This window comes from Pinus tabuliformis, chromosome 9 (assembly GCF_031772625.1).
Source record: "Pinus tabuliformis cultivar Carrire ecotype Pingquan chromosome 9, CPIR1, whole genome shotgun sequence".
Taxonomy (NCBI): Eukaryota; Viridiplantae; Streptophyta; class Pinopsida; order Pinales; family Pinaceae; genus Pinus; species Pinus tabuliformis.
The window spans coordinates 1,389,083,655-1,389,099,855 of record NC_142307.1 but is presented as its reverse complement, the minus strand read 5'-3'; positions in this window follow the sequence as shown (position 1 = coordinate 1,389,099,855).

The following is a 16,201-nucleotide window of genomic DNA, read 5'->3' as shown; positions in this document are numbered from 1 at the left end:
TATAAATACTACGGATGATGGGACACGTATTCCAAGCTAAATGGTGGGCAAGACATCCTAGTGGGTGTTCATTTGGTTGTTTATGGCTAAGGAAATTAGAAAAGGTAATGGCTAAGGAATTAAAGAGGCAAAAAGGTATTTTGGTGCATTTATTTATGAAAATAATGGAAATTAGGAGAAAAAGAAGGTGAAAGGTCATGGGTTTCATGTGAGGAGGAAATTGAAGGAAAATAATGGAAAATGAAGAAAATAGAGGCCTCATTAAAAAAAGGCTTATGAGGATCACTGGGCAAGGCTTAATCAGTTCAATTTTGGATCTCTCTCATTATTCTCTCTCTCTCATACTCTTGGACACTTAAATTTTTCTTGGAGCACTTTGGCATTGGAGTAAGAAAGGCAAAGAAGGAAAGAGGAAGCAAAGATCAAGCAGGGGAAGGCAGGATCAAGCAGCTATAGTAAGATTCATTGTAGGTATCGACTTTCATGTGTATTTTCCTTGCTAGATTTAGCATGCATGGGATTACATGTGCTTCTTTTATACCATGGCAGGGGTTTTTCCAGGTGTGACAGTATTTTTAGCCTAGCCTTACCATTTCCCCATAGCTTTGATGAGATGGGTTCTCTCATTCTGTTTATGTGGGATGGACTGATTGGATTTGAAGCTAAGTGGGTTGGATCTCCAAATTGAAAAACACATGGTGTAGTGGTCCCTGAACCAGACTGAGGATGCACAAAGCCACTGGCCTAGTAACCCTTCAACCAGATTGTGGGTTGCGATAAAGCCAGATTGTATGCCTTGGAGCACCTAGGAATCCTTGCCAGTGATTGGCGGGATATATGTTAAAGCCAAGAGGTGTATTTTCTCTCTGTTGGGCCTAGTGATTCTGGGATGCAATGCATGGGAAAGCCTGGAGAGTATGTCTCGGTGTAGGGCCTAGTGATCCCTAGATCAGGCTGCAGATGCACGGTAAAGTCTAAGAGGCTAGGAGGCACTCAAATTCCTCACGGTGTAGGCGAAGAACTTGGATGGCATCCACATTTATTGGTGTTTTGATGTGTTCTATGTGTCCCACATTCATCCTTGGAATATGGCACGGGGGTGATTGGTTGAAGAGAGACTTGGCTAAGCCATTCTATGGTTGGGTGGAACGTGGTAGTCCCATCACCAGTTGGTTCATTGCATTGATTAATGAGAAATTCATTTCCTTGATTCTCACATGTAAATGTATTGATGTATATATGGATTTTGATGGCTGATATGTTTATTGTATTTATGTTCCTATTATGTTGGTTATATGCACATTTTATGATAGCAACTATGTATGGCTCTCAGCATGTTTTTACTTGTATATGAATGGATGATGTGTCTATGACCTAATAGATGAATATGCAGCAAGTGACATGAGGGAACAATGGTTTATATCGATTCTCAAATAAGTATAGAATCCCTACACTTAATTTTGTTGTTTACCCCTGTAGATTACATGTCGATGATATGTTTGACGAAATGCCTGTCATGGATACTAGGGGTCTGGTTAAGGTCTTGTTGATATTATTTCTGTTGCATCATTATTTCTCTATAATTTTCTTAATTTCAAGATTTCATTCCATTTTGGGAAGTGGATTGGGCTCTGGGCCTGAAAAAGTGGCTTAAATCCTAGGATTGCTGGCACATAACTGACAAGTTTGGTCCACAGTCACTGGCATGCAATCCTATGAGAGCGACTTTAAGTCTTTGGTCGCTCCCTTGCCCATAGCATGAGAGCGACTATGGCCTCAAAGATCCAAAGTAGTAGTGGGACCCAGGGACAAGTTGTCTGAGTGGCTGACTTGTCTCCTTGTCTCCTTAGGCTTCTGTTAATGATGTTGGATGACTGTGTGTGGTGTTCTGCAATTCCACTTCCTTAAGGTCACCTAGGAGGTCGAATCTTATCATAGTAGCCTTTGGTCTCATGTTTACCCCGGTTAGCATGGTTACTTGGGTGGATGTGGGAGGAGGGTGTTACAGAGTGGTATCAAAGCATGGTTCAACTCTCAGACTGGATGGGTTGAATGTGTTAGTCATGCATGCATGTCAATTGCATGTGTGTCTCTTACACTTGCATTTCATGTTCTTGTTTCACTTTCTTGATGACTGATTAGGGTTGTAGTATGGTTATCATGGAGAATTTGATATTGATTTTGCGAAACGTATTTGTCATGAGTATGTGAATGGAAGCATATGGTTATATGTCTCTTATATGTTAATTTTATGTCGCCTACTTACATCCTTGTATGTTAGGTTACATTCTTGAATAATTTTGATTACATGTATCAGTCTTGTAGGTTCATTACAAGAATTGATCGCTTATGCTTGACTACATGTGCCTATGTGTATGTGTAGTTGATTTGGCATTGCTTATGCATGTTGAGGGTTGCATGTGGAAATGCGTACAGTGGAGTAATGGTTGTTGTCATGCATGAGGTCATGGTTTGTGAAGTTGATATGGTCATGAATTGATGACTGGACTCTAGCTAGAAGGATATGTATATGGTTTTGTACTCATGTGTTATATGTCTATATGAAGTCGTTATGCATGTATGATCTTGGTTATAGTTATGCATGAATAGTAGGTCAGACATGCCTTGTGAAGTCCTGGTATGCAATTTAGGTCATCATGGTGCTATTGGTATGTTATGATGCTAATGTGTTGAATGAGGTAAAGCAAGAGATGTAAATCATCAAAGTGAAGTTGCAGCATTGGACCTCGAGGCAAGAGCATGTTGTCATACAGGTTTGGATGTTGGGCATGCAGGTATGTAGGTTAAGGATTGTTATATGCATTAGGGTTATATGCATTAGGGTTATATACATTAGGTTTATGTACATGTATTTTGATGTTATGGTTTCATACATGATAGGTGATAGTTGATTAGTATAGTCATATGCACATGAGTCGGATAGTCAAGAATGATGGTAACCGTGGTTGTAAGCATTGTTATTGTTGGTTAGGTTAGATAACTTGAAGATTATGTCAAATGATACATTTTTGATGAGTATGTTGGCTTGTTGGGGCCTGACCCAGGTTCGAAGTTAATTAGCCAAACAAATCCCTATACTACTGGCCCTTTCGGCAACAATCCGCAGAGCGCAGATTGAGGTCTCACCCGAAGGAGTATGGGAGGGTGCTAGAACTAGGTTTTCGCACCCTTGAGATGTCTAAGAGGTAAGACTGGTCCTCTATTTTGTTCCTGCGCGCAAGTCGCTTCGCGCACTTCCCATTCCTCGCGGCCTGATATACTGCCTTTGCGCAGCCCTAACCAGGGGTTGTGCCGCGCTCTGTGCTACTACCCTAGATCTTACTTATCTTCTAATGTTAATTAATTACCTTTGCCTACTTGAATGTCTTAAGTTATAATTAGCAATACAAAACATTCATGCACGATCGCGCAGTAAATAAACAGTATACTTGCAAATTATATCCAATCATGCATTAAACCAGGAAAATATACACAGAATTATAGAAAAACTTCTCTTTATTGATTCTCCCAACGGTTACAGACTCGACCTGCCCTGCACACTCAGCTGCAGGGGTCCACACACTCAGTTGTGGACTACTAGGCCTCTACACACTCAGCTGCAGAGCCTTCTCCTACTCTACAACCCATAGACACACTTCACACTTCGACTCAATCACTTAGACTTCTCATGCCTTTCTTCTATTAGTTATTCCTTAGTTATCTTTTACACTTAGAGCCTCACTCTATTTATACAATCCCATGGTCCGCGGACCATGGGTAGGTCTATCCAGCCGAAATTACATTACAAAAACTAGGGTGGACAACCCTGTGACTCTATTATACTTTCACGCCCCGCACCCGTAATTCGCGGAGCTTTTACAAAAAGATTTAGTCAAAACTTGGGCTTTAAGCCCCAAAACATGCCTTGGGGGGATTCCATGCCCAACAGGCCCCCAACACAAACATCGTGACTCACCCTCGAGTCACTCTGTCGGCGCGGAGATCTTTGCATGAAGTCCTTCCAACTGTTCTCGAACTGCGGCAAGGTCAGCAGCACACTGAGCTGCTGCTTGCTAGATCTACTGCATACGTTGTTCTGAGACCTCTATGTCGGAAGTGCTTCTCTGCATCAGTGTGTGAATCCCCTGCATGTGTGCGATCTTGCCTTCAATTTCTATTGTGATGGTGAAGGCCTCGTCGATCCAAGGCTGAACGCACGCCTTCAGGACTGCTTCCTTGTGTCGTGTCGCGTCCACCTGCTCTTTCAGCGCTTTAGCCTGTTGCATCTGCGTGAGCCTCTGAGTGAGGGCCACCATCTGCACAGTTCCTTTGACGCTGTCATACTACTGTTGGAGTTCTCGTGCCTCTATCTCTAAGCACTGGATGTTGGGGTCCTCCTGCAGATTTGTGAGGACCTCAAAGGATTCTTCCAACATGCTGGTGCAGTCTCGCACTGCACTGCCAATTTCGTCTAGTCCCGCTGTGATAGCACTAGCATGCTGTTCTCTAACTTTCAGAGGGGTGGACGGCTGTGCCTTTAACTGCAGCTCGGTGATCTGAAGGTTCAGCTCCAGCTGAACCTTTGTCATTTCCTCTCGCGCCTCACACACCCCTACTGCTAACCTGTGGATGCGCGCCTCTGTTGGTATGTCTACTGGGATGGCCAGCTCTGGGACGCTTTGGCAAGCTTCGTCTATTACCTGTACCAGTTGTTGATTCTGTGACACCACTTTGTCGCGCTGCAAGCTCAATTGTTCCATATTGATTTTATGCTCGCTGAGGACTTGTAGTGCGTGGCTCTCCCTAGCTTGCAGCTCTACAGTTATCCCATCCTGCAAAACATATAATGTCTCTCGCGGGAGTGCAGCCATATTGATACCGAGACCCTTCAGTGCGCTGATGTAGGCCTGTCGGCCTCATTTGTTGTCACTAGTGCCCCTTCTGGTAGCACTATGGTATTCGTCATCCGCATGCGCAACATCTGTTTCGTTGTCGTTGTTCCGACTGCGAGGCTGGTCGAAAGGGTACCAGCCTGAGGAGGGTGCACCTGTAATTCCTACAACTGCGCTCTGAGGGCCCCCAACACAATCTAGTTCTCCTGCATGAAATTTTGGAGGGCCTTGGAGGTGACATCGTGCACGGTCTCGCTGATGTCGTGCAGATCACCCTCGGTTAGGGTGATCGGGTCAATAGAAAACTTCGATGCCTTGACCTTCTTGCGCAACCCTGTCCGCTCGACTAGGTGTTGGTGCTTCAACTATGTGGATGTGGTTTGTGGGTCTGCGCCCCCCTCTTCTTCCTCTGCTTCCTGCCCATGCGAAGGCAACGTTTGGCCTTCGCGCACCTTTATGACTGCCTCCTGTGCTGCTGCTGCAGCCTTTTCCTGCTCAATTGTTGTCTTTGCAGCATCCCGCGCTGCCCACACTTTTGTTGCTGCTGGCTCCTTCCTTCTCTTTTCTGCCAACTGTGCGATGTGCAGCTTGGCCTCATCTTTCTTTCTTTGTGCCACCAACTTCTCTATCTCCGCGATGTCTGGAGCACGCCACTCCGATGGCCATGTCTCCAGGATGTTAAAGATGACATCATTTGTGGCTACAAAGGGTAGCTTCCTCCATTGTTTGGTCGGGTCCTTGCGCGCTCTAATGTAAATGCTATGGATGTCCACTTTAAATTCCGCAAAACTCTGAAGGCTGTTGTAGACAGTGGGTGACAACCGCGGCTTGCGATTGATCCCAATTCTGAGGTTCATCTCCATGAACACCCAGAATATTTTACTGTCACAGATTCTAGTGGCATCCTTTGTGGCCCAGAGCAAAGCATACTTCATGGCCTCTAGCAGATCTCTATCAATCGTGGGGAATTGACTATCCTCTGATAATTCCCCTGCCACTATGGACAGTAGAAGCCATGCATAGTGGAATGTTTTTCCCTATTCCTAAGCTTCGCGGAAATTCTCTAAAAACTCCTTGCAGAGGAACTCGGACCAGTTAAACTGGACCCCCCCATGCATTGCTCAACTAGTGCTACCACTGGCGCGGGTACCTCGTCTGTGCAGCACTTGCGCATAACCTTACCGGCCAGTATTTGGGTTTCCACTTTCACTGCTTTGTCACTGATGTTGGATATGGCGTAGCCCCTCTTCTTCTTTTCCAACTTGTACTTTTTCTTCATGGCCTGTGCGATGGCCAAGTCATTGCTTTTCCCTTCCGAGATGTCTGCGGGGTCCTCCCCTTTGCATGGAAGCCGAGAAATGCGGTGAATCAATTTTTTCCGTGATGGGGATGGGCTCCTCCAGCCACAAACACCCATCATGCACCAGGCAAAGCAGTTTCTTGATGACAAAAATGGTTATTGGGGCGTGGTGGAAATGCGGCACCCAGAGCAAGTTCAGTAGCCCAGCCCTTTCCACTCCACACAACCACTTTCACGGCACTAATTTTGTAACCCCTGCCGCGATGTTCTGCTTGGGCTTCATGAGGTGTGAGGTCTCAAGGTGAGGGAACTTCTCGTGGTCAGCGAGGTCCCAATCTTCGAATTTTAAGCTCGGCACCTGTCCCAGGTGCGTGCCCTCAAAAATAATATTGTCTGGGAGGAGCGGGGTCTGGAGCGAGCTCTTGGTCTCGTCAAGGTCCTTGGGCACTCTAGCCTTTCCTTTCCGTGGGGGGACATAGGCAGGCAACTTTGTCAGGGGGTGCGCAGGCTTAGTTTCCTCCTCCATGCCTTCGTCCTCATCCTCTTCGATAATTAGGTCCTCCAGGTCTTCTTCTTCTTCATCGGTCTCTATGGTGACGGCTTTCCCTTTATCCGCCATTGACAGCTTGGTGTGTAGCAGGTTCCGCGGGGACACACGTATGGGAACCATCGCTTGTTTTTCCTTCTTGGGTCTTGGCATGCGCAGTGATTTCGGGATTTCTACCACAATCTCGGCACCTTCCGGAGCATCCCCCATAGTCAGGGCCTGCGCGGCCTCTTCAACGGTCATTTCTGTTATCTCCATAACGTCCTCAACTGTTGCCATCATGTCCGTCCAAAAATCTAGCACTCGTGAACTCAGGGGCTCAATCAACGCTCGACACACAACAATCAAGGCTCTGCTCAATTCGCAACTGACCAAGTGTTGTTTGTTGGGCAACCCTTTGTAATTTATAGCATTTTTTGAATTTGAATTCGACTATTCCCCCCAAATCTGGTTCATTAATGCTCCCTTGGCGGCAGATTTTCCCAAATCTTGCCCATAATTCGCGTCTTAAATGCCTATCACCCGCTCCATTTAGTCTCAAGTCGAGCATCCCATCATGAATAGTGACTTCAACGGTCACTTTCTAGCCAACCCGCACAGCAGCGCAGCCCCCCGTGTGCAGTCGCGAACCTTGTGACTCTTTGCTTCTACACACAGCTCCAACATCGCACAGCTCCTGAGCAGAATAGTTTATAGTCCCACACTCCCTTTCAACTGCCTGGGGCGCTAAGACTGTACTTCCTTCGGCTAGTCAGGTGGTCGCACCACCCGTGTGAAGTTTCATCCTGTCATTCATCATGTTTCCTGGAGAATACCCACCTTTTATTGTTATGGTCGGCATCGCGCACTCTACCATCTGCAACACGCTACCTTGGTCAATACACTTAGCAATGTGCGGTCCAAGCCAAGGCATCAGACTAATCAATTTGTGGCAATAGGCCTTAAACCTGTCATTGCGATTGTACACATCCTGCCTTATCACCCTGATATTTTTGCCAAGAAAATCTTCCTTTATCTCGTCCTCCAGCTTCTTGACTTCCGCGTCCACCAGAGCGCTTTTCTTCCTTAATCGTACCCTTTCTTCTTCAAGTTCTTGGAGTCTAAAATTTCCCTGTTGGATTTTTGCTTCCACGGTTTTGCGAAACGTCAGATCTGCCAGTGCCATCATGCGCAGTGTAAGCTCTCCAAGTACTATAGGGCTTACTGCAGTCGCTTCATACTCCAGCCTTGGTGATGCCTGCGCGGTCAGGTTTTTGCACGCAGTCCTATAAGCCCAGAGAACCGCTGGTACGCGCAAGTCCCAGTCAGTCCGCTTCACATTGTGGACTTTGTTCAGCGCTTCGCGTACTTTGTTAATAGCTTCTACATGGATATTCTTCTATGCACTTGGTCTTTCCATACTTCGTGGTCCCAACCGAAGAGATTGTTCGCACCATTGCTTTACCCGCACCTACTTACTGATCAGGTCCCCTACCACGAGGACGGTGTGCATTCATGCAGGTTTCACACCATATGCCTATATCCACCTGGATAAGGGGGTGTATGGGTCAGTTCATTCAACAATTTTGTATGTTAATCGCATAGGAGGCTTCCCAAGCCACATGCGCATCATCCTTCGGTAATCGCGCCAGTCCTAAGAACTTCTTTGGTGCGTACCCCACCACATCGCGGGCATAGCGCGTAGTACCCACTTCAGAGTGTTGAAGCGCTGCTGTTCCCGCACTTCTTTTTCAAATTTTGTCAAAAATTCATCCACCTTGCTTAATCCGTCATACGTAGGCAGATCTCTTGCCTCTGTTGCTATGCACCACAGTGACCTTGACATCATGTTACAGTTGAGCATGGTTACCTCATGTAAATATTTCTGCCATCGTTCTATCTCCTCGTCAGAATCGGATGTGCAGGAGCTTTCGCTCCCATGAGATTCGGCCATCCGCGGTTGGATTTACCCAATCCTACTCGCGTGTGGTTATCTTGTAGATGCAGTCCAAGTCATCGTCGTTATCATAGTCACGCACCGGCTCCGTGTAGCGTGATCCCTCTGCAAGGTCTAAAGGTACCACCACGCACAGAGACGTTTTCTCAAAGATCATCTTGTGCTTCTTTAGATTTATCACTCCATTCATGTTAGTGGCCCAATCTATTCCCAATAGCGCGGGGTAGGGATTGCTGTCATCAACAATCTCTATCACTTCGAAATCTGCTAGCGCGCTTGCTCCTTCAATATCTACTGTGATAAAAAATCAATCTCCCCATAGGTAGGATCTTTTGCTGGTTCTCCATCCGCAGTTGGATATGAGACCATTGCAGCACAGGGGCATGTCTACTTTGGCAGGACGTTCGCGTCCGATCCTAGATCCAGAATCACTTGTTCCATCTCATATTCCCCGATCTGCACGGTCAATCTCATCTCCCTTCATGTTCGTTTCATGTGCTTCCCGAGCTTCTGAACTACACGCATTCTCCTGGCGTGGTCCGAGCGCATCTAGTTATGAGTTCTTGCAGCCCCTTTATAGCCTTGTTGTCGCGCAGTAGCTTCATGCATGTCTCCAAGAATGTAGTGAGCATCAATGGGTCCATTTCCGACTCCAGTCTGTCTTTACTTCCTAAAGTGGAGGCATCAGCAAAGCTCCTCTTAGCTTCCATGAAGGTCTCCTTAGCGCGCTCCAAATCAAATTCTGGTTCCTTCGTTGGAGCCTTGCGAACCCAGGTACTTTCTTCAAGCTACTTGCCTTTGTCATCCCCTGTCGTAATACCACTCTGAAGCACGATATTTACATTAGGGTCTTCCTCGCGCAGCTCAGACCTCATCATTTGTAGGTTCTGAGTCGGGGGAGGCTAGAGTGCTCCTTTATCACGCAACCTCGCTATCATTGTGGGACAATCCTCCATCTCATGGTAAAACAATGTACAATACAAGCATGATGATCACGTTAGATTTGTACAATCGTGGGCATAATGCCCTGGCCCTCCACAATTGTAACATATCAGTTGTCCACGACCTCATCATGTCCCGCCTCCACCTCGGCCTCATCCGCACCCCTGAAATCCGGTGTGCGCCATTCCTGTGTTTTGATCGAGGGGCCGTGTTTCGGCCTAAACTCTGTAGGTAGGAGTTCGATCCATAATCAGCTCATAACTTCTATAGGTGCACTCATTATGTCCTGTTATCACTCAGGTTGTTCCCTTTGACTCCCAAGGGAATACGGACGAGGTAACCACAAACCAATCTTTGGATTGCAGGTCCTAGCCTACCTGCAATCAGAGAGGGCTCTCTCTTTATGATTTAGCTTTGTTGATGATGATTTTAGGCTAGTTATTGAGTTCAAGGGGTTTTGTTTAAGTTTTGGTGGGAAGGATGATGCTTTCAAGTAGAGAGGTAGGTATAGTATGAGAGTTTCAAACCATTGGGCATGGAGTCAAGGATTAGGACTGTTGGTGCGTTTTCTTGGTCACAAGAGGAATATGGAGCAAGACAGCTACACATGAAACAACTTTCAAGCTAAATGGAGATGGATTGAAGGCTAAGGAATGAGAGGCAATTAAGAATCTCTCTTTCAGCTTAACAGAGGGAAGGTGAATGAGCTCTATCTAGGAGCAGTAAAGAATTCCTAGATAATTGTCAAACATGAGTGAATTAGGGTAAATATGAGCCAAAGGGAATTCATATTTATTACCAATTCAGATGAAAACATAAAGAAACAGCAGAAATTGAGCATAGAGTGCAGCCAAGCAAGTTCTAAGCTAATCTTTCTTTCTGCTATTTAGATGGTGATACACGTATAATATGAGCATGTATCAATGAAAACAGAGGTAAGAGGCACTTATTGAGTCATGTTGCAGCACAAGAATTCCACATTCAATTCTTCAAAACATTAATACACAGCACACAGTCCATCCTCCAAGCTTTCAGCAGTCTTTGATTAAGGAAAATATCAAGTATACAGAGCGAGTCTCTCTTGGAGCTATACAACCAACCAACCCTCTAAACAGTAAATTAGGGTGGTTTTATAAGTAAAATATCTACAAGAATCAGATCTGAGATAGATCTGCTATAATAAGTGTCTTTAAACTAACATATGCCTGAAATAAATGCAAGAAAATATCTTCGAGCTGCGCTGGGGGCACCTATATTAAAAAGAGTTAATGTGTTGTCTTTATGGCTCTGTGCCGATCACTTAGCCATAACTGTGCTTTGGGTTTTGATCCCCTGCTTTTGAGTGGTTCTGAGGTGCATTAACTGTGATTTGAGAGTTTTGAAATAGCTTCACCGCTTTCTTTGACTTTGTTTGGGGCCTTCAATGTTCTCCTGCTTTGGAAATACGGATTTCCACCAAAAACACTAACTGATAGTCTTCGTCGCTTCCTCTGATACACTTTCACTGAACCTGGGCTCTTTAATGTCTTCTGAATGCTTTAAACTGTCCCATCGACATTTTATGGCTACTATTCGGCCCTCTGTTGCCTTTAGAACTATCTTTGCCCCTTTTCCGAACCTATGTGAAGAAATTCCTGTGAATTGGTGAATTTCGGGCCCTGCTGGTAGCCACACCATGAGAGGGCTTCCATTTTGGCCTTTTTCCCTTAGCGATGCGCGATTAGCGCTAATCGCACATCAAAAATTGCCTCGATTTTTCATTCCGGGCATCCATTGGTGCAGATTTCACGCTTCGCGCCCTTTTTGACGATGACATCAGCATGACGTCAGCGGTGGGTCCCAGTACGGCGGTGACGTGGCAGGGTGACGTCAGCAGTACGGCCGGGTGACGTGGCGGTACGGTAGGGGTGATGACGTGGCAGTACGGTGGCAGCGACGTGGCAATGACGTGGCAAGGACACGGTGGCAGGAGGCCGACGCAGGATGATGACGTCATGATGACGTGGGAGGGCGGATGGCGGTATCCGGTTTTCCCCGCACCACCTTTCGGCACAGGCGGTATTGGGGAAGGGGCCTCCGAACACACTAAGAGGCCGACACGTGGCGGGGGTACGGCGGGGAAACCACCCATCCCCCAGACGTTAAACTCCAGCAGATCGGGGTGCAGGAATAACCGCCCACCGTTGATCTCGGGTGCTGGCCATCGGACGGCTGGCGGGGTAGGTGAGGTGGTGGGAGGTTAGGGACAGGACCCGCCCATTTTATTTAAATAACATTATGCCGCGGGGGGGTCCAAAACTTTGGAAAATGCGGGTTCTACAGGTTAATCTAATGTTTAACCAAAATATTAAACATTAGACATTGGGGAAATGACTGCGGAGGTAGAGTTATAGAGTTCTTTTAAGGGTAAAGGGGTGTATATAGGTTATTGGTCTAACCAGAGGTTTAGACCAATCCCAGGGTTATGACACGGATGGGTTCATAATAGTCCCAGGTGGACTATTATATCCCAGAACTGTATGTACATAGCTATAGTGCTATAGGGTGGGATATGTAATATTTTTGGGGTTTTTTATATAGTTTTTTGTGTAATAGGGGATAAGGAGATGATCTAGGGAGCTAGATAGTAGAGTTAGGAGTTAATATGAATTGGTGAGGTGAAGTGTAGAGGAGAGGCTAAGTTTGTGAGCTGAAATTTAGACATAGGAAGTGAATGGACTGTGGAGACATGATTTTACACAAGAAATGTGGCTTCTTTTCACTGAAGAAAGTCAAAGCTTGACTTGGTGCTTTACAAAAATGAAGTGATAACAGGACTAGTTGGGCAGATCCCAAGGTCCTCAAGGGGATGTTAGTGAGTGATTTGGGGAATGAGAAGAAGGGGGAGTTAGACATGCCTCGCTTGAGCTCCTCCAAAGGGGAATTGCCTTGCACTTGTGATCTGAATAGATATAACACTTGAAAACATGAAATGGATCACATAGCTTGATTCTGCAACCACAAAACTACTTACCCAGCCTACTTACCTAGCATTTTTTCTTCTTTTTTGCATGGGTGCACTTGGACTTGCAGACCCTGATTATCCTTTTTTCCTTTTGTTGTCCTCCTATCTAAATCTACACTTATTTCTTCCAAGGGCCCAGATTAAGTAGTTGGGCTCCTTTGTTTCTCTACCTATCTACAAATCTGCTAAGATTATACTGTTTGGACAGATTATCATTCTCTACATTCTAGAACAAGAAATTGAAACCTAGGGAAGCCAAGATTAAGCTATTTGGCCTTCCCTTAACAAAAAATTCTTCAAAAAGGAATAACTCATCAAAATTGGAATACAGCAGTGGCATTTAGACTAGAACACTTTCATGGCCTCTTCTTTGGCCTCTTTTGGAAATATGGAGCATTGCAGCATGCAAAGTATGACATATTTGGCACTTTCAACTATCAATCATGAAAGATGAACACCTGTTGCAACAGGAGGCTAACAGTGGCCCCACTTGGGGATGGCTTTTCCTTGTGAAAACCCAAGAACAGCAGGTCAGACTGCCTTGATCTTCTATTGTTGCTTTAGACTGAAACTTCCCTTGTGCTGGTTGTCAAATGATTGAAACTTTGAAACCTGAACACAGCATTCTCATCAACTGAATTTTTATACCATAGCAGCATCGCCTGCTTTCTTCTGCGTGCTCTATGATTACATGCATTTCTGCCTGAGAACCTGCCTTTGAAATAAACACAACATAGGGGAACAAAACTGGAGCATTTCCCTTGATTTTTGGTTCTGCCTTTAAAAAACTTTGCTGCACTGTTCCATTATTCGGCCTGCTAAAAAAAACAAAGTGCTGAAAATACAAGTATTTATGTACAAATATAATACAGCTGCGTTGTGTTCAACAACATGGATCATAATAATGCTTTAGCATTCGGCCGTTGACAAGGCCTTCTTCAGTTATGCCGTCCTCCACAGATTTGAGGAAATATGTGTTATTGCCCTGTACGGCACTGATAACAAATGGACCTTTCCATAAAAAATCAAATTTTGCATGTTTGCCCTTGTCCTCTCTTCGTGAGTCCCACCTTAGAACTTTGTTGCCAACATAGAAATCTTCAGCCTTAGCTCTCTTATCAAACATTTTTTGGAGCTTCTCTTGCAAAATTTGAGCTCTGTTATAGACTTGTTCTCTTGTTTGTTGAAGATGAATGGTCTGGTTTATTCTTCGTTGAATATCATTTGGTTTTGCCTGAATCTCTTGTAACAGCTTGATGATAGGAATGCCCAAGGAAGATGGAAATCTGGCCTCCATGCCATACACCAGCTCATAAGGGCTCATCCCAATGGATTTCTTTGTTGAAAGTCTGTCTGCCCATAGGGCATTTGTGAGCTTTCTATGCCAGTTCTTCTTGTTTTCTTCTAGCACTTTCTTTATGATGTTGATGAGGCTTTTGTTGGATGATTCGGCCAAGCCATTACCTTGAGGGTAATAGGCTATGGAATGGCCCAAGGTAATGTGAAATTTATGGCAAAAATTGATCATCTTTTTGGATTTGAAGGCAGCGGCGTTGTCAGTAATGATCTTCTCAGGGCAACCAAATCTAGAAAGGATATTGGTCTCAAGGAATTGGATAATGATGGAGTCATTGGCCTGTCTACATGGGATGGCTTCAATCCACTTAGTGAAATAGTCGGTGGCTGTTAGAATCCACTTGTGCTGGCCTGAGGAAGAGGGGTGGATTTCTCCAATGAAGTCAAGACCCCATTGTTGAAAGGGCTTCTCGGTTGAAATGGGCTTAAGAGGCAAGGGTAACAGCTTTCTTTTGCCCTCAAAGATTTGGCATTTATGACATGAGATAGCAAACTTCTTTACATCTGCAAACAAAGAGGGCCAATAAAAACCAGCCCTTAAAATTTTATCAACAGTGGACTTCCAATATAGATGTCCTCCACAGTCCCCTGCATGGAATTCTTTCATGACATTGTTAGTTTCATTCATGGTTAAACAATTAAGCAATATTCCTTCATGATTTTTCCAAAATAAAGCACCATCTATGACACAAAACTTTGAAGCCTTCATCTTTAAAAATCTTTTCTTGGTTCTGGACAATCCTGGGGGAGCAAACAAGTTTAACAATACAAAGCATATATCAGCATACCATGGAGATTGCAAAAAGGTTTCACTGATCTGTGGAGTCGCCAGCTCCTGTTCATTGTCCAGTTGGTTAATGTCTAAGGCTTGAAAGTTTGTTTCAGACATCAGTTTGGCTAAACCTTGTCCCTTTATGAGCTTGGTTGGTTTTATTTCTATGTCATACTCAAGTATGTTAGCAATCCACTTGCCTCTTTTGCCTTCTAACCCCTCTTGGGTTAATATGTCTTTTATAACGGCATTTGGGACATAGGCAATCACATGTGAATATAAAATGTAAACTCAGAAATCTTTGATTGCTTTAACAAGGGCATAGGCCTGCTTCTCCATGATTTGGTACTTCAGCGGGGCATCTCTTAAGGCTCTGCTGAAAAATGCAATTGGCTTTTCAGCTCCTTGATCATCCTTTTGCAAAAGGACAGCAGCTATGGTGTGCTCAGATGCGAATGAGAATATGATGAAGTCCCTATCAAATTGTGGACTTGTGAGGACTGGAGCTTGGGTTAAGGCAGATTTGATACTCTCAAAGGCTTGTTTGGTTTCAAGAGACAATTTTACCTTGGCATCCTTTTTTAACATGTTGCTTCACAGTCTTATTAGTTCAGCTAGATTTGGGATAAATCTCCTTAGGAAATTGATCTTCCCAAGGAATGCTTGCAATTCTTTAATATTTCTTGGAAATGAGATTTGGAGGATGGCTTGGATCCTTTCCGGATCTATTCTAATCCCGTCCTTTGATATGATATGGCCAAGAAGTTTGCCTTCTTCAAGGCCAAAGAGAGACTTCTTGGGGTTCAAGGAAATGCCATATTTCCTACATGTCATGAATATTTGCCTCAAATGTTTTAGGTGCTCTTGATCAGATTTGGAGAAAGGGGTTAAGTCATCGAGGTAGACAACTAGGAAATCATGTATTTCCTTGGCAAATGCAATATCCATTGCCCTTTGAAAGGTAGCACCAGCGTTTTTAAGTCCGAAAGGCATCTTCACATACTTAAATGTTCCCCACGGTGTGGTAAAGGCTGTCTTGTCTTGGTCATCCGGGTGAACCAGTATTTGATTGAAACCTGAAAAGCCATCTAGCAAAGAGATTCTAGATGACCCCACTACTCTTTGTAGGATGTGGTCCATTTTTGGCAATGGGTAGTGGTCTTTTAGGGAGACTTGGTTTAAATTTCTTAGATCTACACATAGCCTAATCTCACCTGTCTTCTTTCTTGTGGGAACAAGATTGGATACCCATTCAGAAAATCTGATGGGTGCTATGATACCTGCTTCAAACATTCTTTTCACTTCCTTTTCAATCAAAGGGAGAAGCACAGGATTGATTCTCCTTAGTTTATGTTTGAAGGGATTTTGATTTGGTTTTAAGGGAATGATGTGTTGGATCACTGAGGTGTCATAGGACTTCAAGTCCTCATAACTCCAAGAAAATACATCTTG